Genomic DNA, 10096 nt, shown 5'->3' with positions numbered 1-10096 from the left:
GAAACTGCAGGGGATGGGCAATTCAAATGTAGAGCTTTTTCAAACAACAGCTGCTGTGTGTCCTTGATCAGTTTATACCTGGCAGGAATGGGGGAATTGGTCGAGTGAGGGTGCTGTGGTTTACTGAAGAAGTTGAATCTCTTGTCAAGAGGAAGAATGAAGCTTTTGTAAATATGAAACGTGAAGGTTCAGTTCGGATGCTTGAGAGTTACAATTTAGCCTGGAAGGACTTAAAGAAAGAGCTAAGAAGAGCCAGGAGAGAGCATGAAAAGTCTTTGGCAAGTAGGATCCAGGAAAAACTTCAAGCTTTCTACCAATATGTCACGAATAAAAGAATGACAAAATTAAGATTAGAGCCAATCAAGGACAGTAGAGTGAAGTTGTGTGTGTCGTCCTTGGAGATAGGACAGGCGCTAAATAAATATTTTAATCAGTATTCACAATGGAAAAAAAAAACAATGAAGTCGAGTCAAATACTGAGAAGCTATTAGACTCGACTGGATTGAGGTTCTGGAAAGTCTGAAAAGAAATAAGTCCCATGGGCCAGATGGGATTTATCCTATGATTGTCTGAGAAGCTAGCGAGGAGTTTACACAACCATTGGTTCGGATTTTTACTTCACAATTCTCTACAGGAAGAGTGCCAGAAGACCGGAAGCCAGCAAGTGTTCTCCCCTTGTTCACAAAATGGAGGAGTCGACCCTGGTAATTATATACCAGGCTTACATTGGTTGCGGGTAAAGTGATGGAAAGCATTATAAGAGATAGGATGTATTATCATCTGGAAAGAAATCATTTGATTAGGGATAGCCAACACGGCTTTATGAAGGGTGTGTCATGCCTCACAAATCTTCCTGAGTTCATTGAGAAGGTGACCAAACAAGTGGAATCCCGTAAAGTGGAGTATATGGATTTCAGTAAAGCGTTTGATAAGGTCCTCCATGGTAGGCTAATGCAAAAGATATGGACAGTGTATTGTTGGAAATGCAGGACAGTGTCCAAAGAGTAGGAGAGTCGATGTTTCGGTTGTAAGCCCTTCATCAGGAATCAGTTTTGTGTTTTCCAGCATCTGCAGTCTTCACTTTCTCCTAGATCCTCAGATGCTGCCTGACCTGCTCTGCTTTTCCAGCGCTACAGTCTCGACTCTGATCTTAAACATCTGCAGTCCTTATTTTCTCCCAGAAAATGCGTAGACGTGGACTTGAGGGTGATTTAGCGGTGTGGATCAGAAGTAGGCTAGCTGAAAGAAGACAGAGGATGGTAGCTGATGGGGAATGCTCATTCTCGAGATCAGTTGCTCTTGGTATACTGCAAGGATCAGTTTTCGGTCGACTGCTGTTTGTCCTTTTGAAAATGACCTTAATGAGGGTATAGAAGGATGAATTAGTAAATTTACGGTTGACAGTAAGGTTGGTGAGCTGTGGGCAGTGCTGAAGGATGTTGCAGGTACTGAGCTGTAATGATCTATGTTCATGGACCCACAATGGACTGAATAATTTCCTTCTCTGATGTAACAATTGTGAGGTACTCTGACCCACAATAAGAGCTTTAGGTGCCTGGAGAGACAAGCTGGTGCAGTAAATGACACAAACTGCACGAGCATCCATCATCTCTTCCTGTTCTCTGATATGCAGCAGCCTGAAAATATCTGTCCAAACAAAATAGATTGATTCAAATTCAAGCAGTCAGGAGGACGTTCACCCGAGGAGATTGACATCAGAGGATTTCATGAATAATAAGATTTCTGAATACCACAAATAATAAAACAATGTCACAGCAGCAAAATAATTGGCAGCAGAGTAAAACTTACAGTTGCAAATAGTTCCAAGTTCAACACTGTGTTCAGTTTTGGTCACCTTGCTATAGGAAGAATGGTATTAAACTGGAACTTTACAAGGATGTTGCCAGGACTCAAGGGTCTGAGTCATAGGGGGAGATTGGATAAGCTGGGACATTTCTCTTTAGAGCGCAGGAGACTGAGGGGGAATGAAGTGCTTTGAGAGGCTAGTTATGGCCCACATCAGTTCCAGTCTCACAGCCTACCTCGATCCACTACAATTTTCCTACCAGTGGAATGGGTCCATAGTGGGTCCATATCCTTGGAATATCTGGACAAGGACACTACGTCAGATTCCTGCTCATTGATTATAGATCTACGTTCATCACCATTATTCCCTTCAGACTGAACACAAAACTCTGTGACCATAGTCTCAGCTCCGCCGTTTGCAATTGGATCCTCAGCTTTCAGGTCCACAGTCCGCAATCAGTGAAGATAGGTAACTGTGTCTCTTCCACAATAACATTCAACACTGAAATCCCAAAGGATGTGTCCTCAGCCCCCTACTATACTCCCTGCATACACGTGACTATATTGCCAAATTCAGAATGAACACCATCTACATGTTCACTGATAACACCATCATAGTAGAACAGATATGTGATGATGGCAAGTCAAAAGACAGAGCAGAAATAGAGGGCTTGGTGATCTGGTGCAATGAGTACAACCTCTCTTTCAACGTCGACAAAACGAACCAACTGATCAATGACTTCAGAAAGAAAGGAGGAGGGCATGCCTCCATCTACATCAATGGAACTGAAGTTGAAAGGCTGGAAGGCACTAACTTCCTCGGAGTGACGATAACCGACCTCCTGTCCTGGACTTCCCATGTAGATGTGACAGTTGAGGTGGCCGAGCAACGCCTCTTCATTCTCCGGCAGCTCGGGACATTTGGCATGTCCACAAAGACCTTCACCAATGTCTGCAAATTCACCACTGAGAGCAAACCATCCGGGTGCATCATGGCCTGGTGTGGCAACAGCCCTGCCCAGGACAGTAAGAGAAATGACAGAAGGTTGTGCGCACAGCCCATGTCATCACGGAAGCTAACCTCCCATCCATTGACTCCATTTACATGACTCGCTGCCGCAGAAAGGCTGACAACATTATCAATCGCACTCTGGATCTTCTACAATCTCTTCCACCAGGCAGGCAACACAAAAGCTTGAACAGACAAACCAGCAGCTCATGAACAACATCTTCCCAGCCATTAGTGAACTGAGGAATGGACTCTCTAATTTCAAATAATGCTGAACTTGCTCACGTTGATCTTGCCTATGACATGCCCTTAGTGGTGTAGCCTGTATGCCTCAGACTAAGTTTTTCCTTTGCCCTCTGATCTGTATATCGTTGCGTACTGTGGGAGCAAGATTCCCCAGCGAGGGACAAAGACTCTGGAGGCAGACGGGACACAGGCACGGAATGGACTTTAGTTTAAACAAAGACCGTTTAATGCAGGGAGAGTACCAAAGGATCTTCCTAGAATCAGGCTTTGAGATGAGAAGACAATGGTTTCCTTGATTCTCAGCTCAGATCAAAAGAGAGATCAATGATACACTTCGATTTTACAGCAAAAAAGAAAGTATTTTTATATGTTCTGTGTTGCGAAGATCATACACAACGTGGTCCGTGTCCCCTCCACACCCCTTCTGCAGAACCAATTTTGTAAAACAACTGATCAATGATGGACACGCGCATGGACAGCCCGAGAAACTTATTTGTTTCGGATGTTGAACGAGTTTTGTTATCTCTAGGCCTTGTGATCTTTCTATATTGCATTTCAAAGTTAGTGTTTTGCCCTTTTTAGTCATACCCCTCATTATTTATCTTGAAGGATTGCATTAACTCTATTCTCCATTGGACAGGCTATCTCTTACAAATCCATTACCATATTTTACATTACAAAATTGATTCTGTTACCAAACTCATAATATTATCATTGTTTCTATTGTTATCGTTTTTTTTGAATGCCAGGCATCTCTTTAAGGTTTTATAATTACGTTGAAATCTGTGTCCATGATTATTTACCAGAGCTTTAACTAGAACTTATTACTATTGTAAATCGTTTCAAAGGCACAGCCAGCTTCTTAAAGATAATCGGAGTTGCTGTTTTTGTGGATGAACACATCCTTAATGAGATAAGAATAAGTTACCTTTTGCAGTGATTCTTCAAAGTTTTTCTGCTACAATTTCATTATTTCATCCATGTTCTGTTACAAATCATCGATTTAAAAAAAGAACCGTCTTTATCACTATGTTAGCATGTTTCAGAATCTTGCGAATCAGATTATCCTTTCTCTTGCCTTGGAGTAATTCCCTTCTCAAAAGCTCTTTTTTTCACTTATGCTGAAGCAATCTATTTTAAATACTGGCTATTTTGAGGCTGTTCAAAAACAGGCAGTTGAAGTAGACTTTTAAATTTCGGCCACTCTGTCTCTAAAATAAAAGGCAGCTCCAACACCCGCTATGATCTGCCAGAACTGTGTACAAACAAAAAGATTCACTCTACTTAGATAAATGCGATAATAAATCCTACCAAATCAAATTAAACCAAATCATACGATAGAGAAGGAGAAATTCTTGCAAGGTCAATACAACCAGATTGAAGCTCTGCAGCTTGCGACATCCAGTCAAAAATCGTGATAGACGATTAACCAACTAACTGGTGGAGTGGACACCACAATTATCCCCATCCTATCAATGGATCAGCTCTGCACATCAGTGTAAAAAAACAAGGAAATAGTATCTGGACCATCGTCAACCAGGGATGTTGAGTCGATGATCCAACTCACTCTCATCATGATGCCCACAGCATCACACGTGCCAGTCTTCAACCAATTCGAATCGCTGCACGTGACATGAAGAAACAGCTGAACATAGTAGGTACAACAAGGCAATGGGCCCTGACCACATTCCTGCAATAAGACTGAAGACTTGTGCTTCACAACAAGCCGTGTCCCTGGGGAAGCTGGTTCATTCCAGCTCCAACTCTGACATCTCCCTGGCACTGTGGAAAGTTACTCAGACATGTCCCGTCCCCTAAGACGGGAATAATTACAATCTGACCAATTACCGTTCCCTCAGTCCCATTACGATAGTCAAATTAGTGGGATTTATTTTGGACAGAACTGTCAAGCAGCAACAGAAATATTTTGCTCAATGTGGTTTCTGATCGGTCCCCTGGTGAAGAGGGTGCTGTTGTGGAAAAGTCACGGGAGAACTAATCCAGACCAGGCTAACAGTCTGGCAGTTGTTGAAAGGTAAATACAATTAATTAAATATCGAGATCTCAAATCTGGTGTGAGTAACAGTGACGTTGAAGCCAATGTCGATTGTAAACATCAATTTCCTTTCCCGATGTACTTTCAGGAAGTAAGTCTCCTGGTCTGGCCTAAAAGTGACTCCAGACACACAGACAAGTGATAAAGACTTCAATGTTCTCTGAAGCGGCCAAGCAAGGCATTCTATTGTATCAAACTGCCCCGAGGTCTGAAAGGATAAACACGGACAGAACACACAACACTAGACTCGGTATCGGAAAAGGGAATGGGAAACACAGTCCTAGCGACCCTGCAGAGATCTCCTTCCTAACATCTGAGAGTTTGTGACAACGTTTACTGAGCTTTCCCATGGACTGCACAGAAACATCGGGAATAAAGTAGGCCATAGAGCACATTGAGCCTCTCCCATTGTCGTTCATTTCTGAACATCTCCTCAATGCACTTTCCTCACACACTGTAAACATCCCTTAATGTGATTAACCTTGTAAAGCTATAAAATGGAACTGCAGTAGTCCCTTTGGTGTGTCGAGTTTGCTAACCAATTCAATATAATGACGCTGACCCTTTATTTCCACACCATACTCCTGCTCTCTCCCCCAGCCCTTCAGTGTGTAGACATTCTTATTCGTCTTTAGTGCCTTGTCTTCCACAGTCTTGTGTGGGAGAGAATTCCCTGGGTTCACCAGTCTCTGAGTGCATACATTTATTCTCATCTCAATGCAGTGCGACCTGCCTGTAAATAATACTGTGGCCCCTTGTTTTAGACGTCCCAGGCGGGGAATTACCATGCCTGCTTCCAATCTGTCTCGCCCTGTCAGTGTTTTATATATCTCACCGAGAAAACCACTCACTTTCCTAAACCCCATGAATAAACGCTCAGTCGCCCCAAACATTGCTCCCACAACAAGCCTGTTATCCCAGAGACCAGTCTGGTCATGCTTCCCTGCTCTCTCTCAATGTCAGGTTTGTCCTTTATTAGGTAAGGAGACCAAAACTGCACACAATACTGCACAATGTTCCAGGTGTGATCTCACCAAGGCCGTAAGACACCCTTACTCCTGGGCTCAAATCCTCCTGAAATGAAGGTGAACATACCATTACATTCCTAACTGCTTTCTATTCCTGCAATATTGCTTTCAGTGACTGGTGTACAGGGAGATCTCAGATCCTTTTCAATGTTACAGCTCCCCAATTGGTGGGTCTATGCACACTGCTCTGTGTGCCAATGTATTCCCAGTATTGGCTCTGTCTTCAGAACTCACGGCCCTGCATGGAACTCGGAGGTCTGTCCAAACAAAAACAAAGAAAAAGCGAGTGTAGTTCCCTTTATAGATCAACCACTACCTTTTCAAGTGTTCGGTTGGCATTCTATTGTTCCCCACAAAGTAGACAACATCACATCTATCCACACCGACCTTCATCTGCCACATATTTACTCATTCACTCCATTTGTCTCAATCACCTTGAAGTTTTTTTTTTCACATCCTCCTCACCTTTCAAAATCCGTGTTCCGACAGCAGACTTGGAAACTTTGCATTTCATTCCCACAATCAGGTGTTTGAGATGTATTGTGAATATCTGGGGCCGAAGCACCAATCATTGCAATGCCACAGGAGTCTTCCAAACTGAAAACCATCCATTTATTCCTACTCACTGTTTTCTGTCAGCTCTCCCACTGTAACATCATGTCCATATATTATCCCCTATGCCATGTGCTTTTACTTTGCACATGATGCTTGGGACTCCATTAAACTCTTTCTGAAAATCCAAGTTCAGTGCCTCTATTGCTTTTATGTAATTAAACTACCAGTCAGTTTCACAAATATGTTTCCCATTTCATCAATATGTATGCCCATTATTTTCAGTTCAAATAAATTATCCAAATTAGTTTATTTTCTAATTTCATCCTATATCCTTTTCTCATCAGACTCAGGTTTTCTCCTCTTGCTGTGAAGGCTTTGTTTATGTCTTTCTCTATGAAGACAGAAGTGGAGTTGTTGTGTCATGTTTCTCTGTTCTCCATTCTCCATTCCCTGGTTTCAGACTGGAAGGAAGCAGATACTTTGACGAAAAATAACAGCTGTTGTGTATTCGCCCTGTCCATTCCCCTTGTAATGTTAAACCTGAATTAATTACCCACTCAATTTTCTCTGCTCCAAAATAAATAACTCAAGCTTAGCCAGCCTCTCTCCACAGTTCATATCCGCCATCCTAGGGTACATCCAGGTGAATTTCCTCTGCACCTCATCCAGTACAATCACATCCGTCCTGTAATGTGGATCCCAGAACTGCACACAGTATTTAATTTGGCCTCACCAAAGTGCTATATAAAACTCTTATAATATTTAGATTAGATTAGATTAGATTAGAGTGTGGAAACAGGCCCTTCGGCCCAACAAGTCCACACCGACCCGCCAAAGCGAAACCCACCCATGCCCCTACATTTACCCCTTACCTAACACTACGGGCAATTTAGTATGGCCAATTCACCTAACCTGCACATCTTTGGACTGTGGGAGGAAACCGGAGCACCCGGAGGAAACCCACGCAGACACGGGGAGAACGTGCAAACTCCACACAGTCAGTCGCCTGAGTCGGGAATTGAACCCGGGTCTCTGGCGCTGCGAGGTCAATGAATAAAGGCTTTATCTGTTTAAATCATCAATGATCATATTCAGACACATTCAGGGATGTGTGGAGACGCACCATCTGAGCTTCCTAGTGTGCTGCCATTCATTGAGTACTCCCCTGTCTGGTTCGTTCTTCCAAGGTGCATCACCTGATATTTATCAGGGTTACATTCCAACTGCCAGTGACCTGCCAATCTGACCATTCCATGTATATCTTCCTGTAACATAAGACCTCCCACCTCACTGCCAAATACCCGTTTAAATCTTTATGTCAAACACAAACTTTCTTATCACACTCCCGCTACCCACTTCACATTCACAACACATATGAATACCACAAATAATAAGGGACACAGCACTGATCTCTGCGGCACATCAGGGGACATTAGTCACCAGTCAAACAACCACGAAGTTGATTTTGGAAACAACTTGGTAAGTCATTAATAGGACCTATTTATTCCCTGGTTATTCTGTTCCACTTGAGGTACCTGTAGAATATCTGGGGATTCTCGCTAATCTTGCCCTGCCAGCAGGTTTCATGCACCTATGTTAGTCAGTCCCCTCCGAGTGAAGAATTTCCTCCTCATTACGATCTCTTATCCTGCCATTATTTGCCGTAAATGTATAGTAGACAGCCAGAGAAACATCCCGTTTACTTCCACCTTGTCAATGTTTCGTACATTTTTTAAATTTCGCAGTTCTTTGAAACTGGAGAGGTCACAAGAACATTCTCCCTATCAGAAAATTTTGTCATCTGAGAGATTAATCTGGAGAATGTCCATTGCACGTCCTTTGTGATCAGTTTACTCTTTCTTCGATTGGGTTACCAACGCTGTACGCAATACTCGAGATATTCTCTTTCCAACACTCTGTGCAATTGCTTCATGATGTCTTTACATTTATATTCCGATTCCTTTAAACAAACTCCAACCAGCTTTATATTTTCAATTACATGTGTTCCTCCAAATACTATTCACGTTAATTGCATTTACGAACTCACTGTGTGATTTCTTACAGAAACACTTCTGAAAATCCAAACATACCACTTCCATTTGTTGTCCACTGTTTATGCTGCAAGAACAAAAAACCTCAAACAATTCGGAAGTTTTTCAAGTATGATTTCTCTGTCAGAAATGCATCGTGATTCTCTGCAATGTTGCTGTTAACTTCTAAATACCCAATATCATATCTTATATAATAGATTCCAACTGTTTCCTACAAATGTCAAACTAATTGGTCGGCAGTCCTCCACATGATCTCTTCTTCCCTGCGTACATAGTTGGATCATGTTTACTACCTTCGAGTTATCTACAAGGGCTTATGGTCCTTGCAGGATCTACAGTAAAATAAAACAAAGTCACCGACAGTTCAATTAATATGCTGTTTTATTTCTGACATTTTGATATGAAGTACAACTGGCACATTAGACTTAGCAATGATCAATCTAGCTCCATTTTCAAGTACTACTTTATTGCTGATTCGAATTGACTTTCGTCTTTAATTCCACAAGTCCCATGTAATCACTTGCTTTACACAGAGATTTTCTGGAGCTTTCTCCATCCAGACAGATGGAAAGTTGCTGGTTAGTTTCTCTGCCATTTCCTTGTTCCCCACAACGAATTCTCCTAAACCATATAATTTCCACATTTGACCTTGCTTTTTTTTCCCTTTGGTGTATGGATCGTAGATTTAAGCAATCTTTGTGTTTCCTGTGTGTTTGTATTCATGTTCTTTTTGATTTCCTTAACAGTTTCTTCGTCCGTATTTTCAGAAAAGTAAATATCTGAGAATATTCAGGTTTTCACAATATCTCGAATTCTTCTGAAGCTGCTTCCGTTGATATAATGAAATCTTTAATTTCTTATATTAACCAACATTGAGTCACCTAGCCTTTCTTTGCTGTTTATAACTTAGTGATATGTATGTATTTTTCAGTTTTTGCAGTATTTCTATCAATAACGTTTGTCTCACCCTAAATGTTATATTGTATTTTTCCAATTCACTTGATCCTCTAGCCTCCGAGGTTTCATGATATTTGAGTGTATTGTTCAAAAATCCTTCATTGCATGCAGACGCTGTGTAAAATGCAATATGATAATGTAATTATTCCTCAAAAACTGATTCAGAGCAAGGTTAGCAATTAGTCATTCTGACCACACAACACCACGCCCGAAAAAACATGCTCTCTAGTTTAGTACTCAACATACTCTTCAACCTACCTTATATACACTTATGAAATTTATTTTTCACAGCATTAGCAATCATTTAGTTAACGCAGTTTAGATGCAATTTTGTACCACCCAGTATTACTGCAGCACCCACAATATTTGCATATCTAATTTCTAGATA

This window comes from Chiloscyllium plagiosum, unplaced genomic scaffold (genome assembly GCF_037043375.1).
Source record: "Chiloscyllium plagiosum isolate Xiang-an unplaced genomic scaffold, Cpla_swu_hap1 HiC_scaffold_40, whole genome shotgun sequence".
Classification (NCBI taxonomy): domain Eukaryota; kingdom Metazoa; phylum Chordata; class Chondrichthyes; order Orectolobiformes; family Hemiscylliidae; genus Chiloscyllium; species Chiloscyllium plagiosum.
Note: the sequence above shows the minus strand (reverse complement) of the source record.